The sequence below is a fragment of the Schistocerca americana genome, unplaced genomic scaffold (assembly GCF_021461395.2).
Source record: "Schistocerca americana isolate TAMUIC-IGC-003095 unplaced genomic scaffold, iqSchAmer2.1 HiC_scaffold_97, whole genome shotgun sequence".
NCBI lineage: Eukaryota > Metazoa > Arthropoda > Insecta > Orthoptera > Acrididae > Schistocerca > Schistocerca americana.
Genome location: NW_025726752.1, coordinates 782,501 through 785,337, shown reverse-complemented (window position 1 = coordinate 785,337; position 2,837 = coordinate 782,501). Strand labels below are relative to the sequence as shown.

Sequence of the window (2,837 nt, the reverse complement as noted above, 5' to 3'; positions counted from 1 at the left end):
TAACGTAACCTGTATTGCGCCTTAACGTAACCTGTATTGCGCCTTAACGTAACCTGTATTGCGCCTTAACGTAACCTGCATTGCGCCTTAACGTAACCTGTATTGCGCCTTAACGTAACCTGTATTGCGCCTTAACGTAACCTGTATTGCGCCTTAACGTAACCTGTATTGCGCCTTAACGTAACCTGTATTGCGCCTTAACGTAACCGATATTGCGCCTTAACGTAACCTATATTGCGCCGTAACGTAACCTATATTGCGCCGTAACGTAACCCACATTGCCCCTTAACGTAACCCACATTGCCCCTTAACGTAACCCACATTGCCCCTTAACGTAACCCAACACACGTTGGGCCTTAACCCAACACACGTTGGGCCTTAACCCAACACACGTTGGGCCTTAACCCAACACACGTTGGGCCTTAACCCAACACACGTTGGGCCTTAACCCAACACACGTTGGGCCTTAACCCAACACACGTTGGGCCTTAACCCAACACACGTTGGGCCTTAACCCAACACACGTTGGGCCTTAACCCAACACACGTTGGGCCTTAACCCAACACACGTTGGGCCTTAACCTGCTCTGTAATTGTCATACGACGCGTTAAATTAGTGTAGTGTTGCCTAACTGCAACCCCCGCAATATAGTTTGCTACTCGCACTGCCCGGTCCCCAGTGTATCGCTTCATGTTAAACACCTTGCAGCTATACACTGTAATGTGGATGGCAGCAGGACGTACATGCTCAATGCCCTTTGCAGTTGTTCATTGGCATTTGCAGTTGTTCATTGGCATTCGCATGTGCGAAGCACTTAGCCTACGCTGTGGTACGGCCTGTGTCAACTGTCCGCTGATGTTGTACGTCCAAATCACACACTGTACTGCACATTGGTCCTCATGTACTGAATGATACATCGTGGTACATGTGACCGTACAACGACTGCGCCAACAACGGCGAACCATGCGGTCCAAATGTTGTGCACTCAGCTACGTGTCGTCTCCCTATAAGAGCTGGATTGCAGTGTGGTATGCCCTGGATGGCGATCAGCATGAGCCGTCTGTTGATGTAGTGGCGCGTGTTGTCAGACGTAGTCGTCTCTTCTCACACACCGTGATAGCATGGTGCACTGCGTTCCACATCTGCGACATGCGACAGAGGCCGGTTGACAGTCGTTCGCGCAATGGACATCGCATACGTACGGGGGCCACCTTCCACGTGTTCGCGAAGCGTGCACATGTTGTTGCGTGTATGTGGGCAGACATAGTGTGTCGTGACACCTGACACAGGCATGCAACAATCGTTGAATTTGCAAATGGCGATGGACGCCTACGTTTGCTGGTGACGTTATGCAAATGAACAACTGGTAAACCGTTGTGGTGCGGTTGTTCTCGCTAGAGGTGAATCAGTGATGGCGACGATCGGTTGAGCTACCAACCGGTTGTTCCAGCGATACCCACCATGCCCACGAACGTGAATGGCATCTGGGTGTGAAGCGATACGCGGCGGTGGCTGGGTGGGACCGTCCCCGGCCGGTGAGGGGGGGCCTCCCGGCGTGCTGGCCGCGCGGTGCGTGGGCGCACGCGCTACAGCCGGCTGGTGGGGGCGGCCAGTGGCAGGCGCGCCGGCCGACGGAGGCGGCAGGCGGCGCAGCTGCGCGCCGGCGCACCCTGCACGCGGCGCCGTGCGGCCAAAGTAGGTCCTCGCGGGCCCGGTGCGAAGCGCGGTGGACATCTGCAGTGTGCTGGTCCGATTGAGGACTGTGTGCGCTGAGGATGCGCCGCCGCCCGGCGCTCGGCGCCGCGACGCCGTCTGCTGCTCGGTCGCCTCTGCGGTTCTCGCAGGTGGTTTGTATCGCAGCTGTGCGGACGTGTTGGCGCGTGCGCTGTGCTGGGAGAGTTCGCTTCGGCACCCAAGTGGGGCTTTTGTCCTTCTGTGGCGCTGGCGTTGGAGCTGCCGGTCACCGTAGGTGGCGCGTGTTGTCTCCCGCCGGCAATGCCACGACAGCACGCTCCCGGGCCTCTGTCGGCAGCGGCAAGCTCAGTTGGGAGCACGGGTGGTCGCACCTAAAGCGTCTACTCGCCAAACTCCGGGCGATTGCGCCTCTCTCGAACCCGACCAAGTACTTAGGACGGCGCTGCGCGCCGCCGGGACCTGAGAGGGTTTCGAGGTGTATTGTGCAGGGGAGCTCAGCCTCCTCCTGTTTGCAGAATAATTGAGCGGACGCTTGCGTGTTCGCGCGGGCCCCCGGGACACACTCCCGGGCGGCCGGCTGCTCAGCTCTAGTTGACGCAGCTCCCTGGTTGATCCTGCCAGTAGTCATATGCTTGTCTCAAAGATTAAGCCATGCATGTCTCAGTACAAGCCGCATTAAGGTGAAACCGCGAATGGCTCATTAAATCAGTTATGGTTCCTTAGATCGTACCCACGTTACTTGGATAACTGTGGTAATTCTAGAGCTAATACATGCAAACAGAGTCCCGACCAGAGATGGAAGGGACGCTTTTATTAGATCAAAACCAATCGGTCGGCTCGTCCGGTCCGTTTGCCTTGGTGACTCTGAATAACTTTGGGCTGATCGCACGGTCCTCGTACCGGCGACGCATCTTTCAAATGTCTGCCTTATCAACTGTCGATGGTAGGTTCTGCGCCTACCATGGTTGTAACGGGTAACGGGGAATCAGGGTTCGATTCCGGAGAGGGAGCCTGAGAAACGGCTACCACATCCAAGGAAGGCAGCAGGCGCGCAAATTACCCACTCCCGGCACGGGGAGGTAGTGACGAAAAATAACGATACGGGACTCATCCGAGGCCCCGTAATCGGAATGAGTACACTT

At 56.3% G+C, this 2,837-nt stretch overlaps 1 non-coding gene across 1 annotated transcript in view; it reads left to right on the top strand.

Moving 5' to 3' along the window:
* The first annotated feature begins 2,296 nt into the window (after positions 1–2,296).
* Positions 2,297–2,837, top strand: part of LOC124593021 — a 1,910-nt gene continuing 1,369 nt past the window's right edge. Inside the window, exon 1 of the ribosomal RNA XR_006977773.1 lies at positions 2,297–2,837. This exon is cut by the window's right edge and continues 1,369 nt beyond it. This is a non-coding gene — a ribosomal RNA (small subunit ribosomal RNA).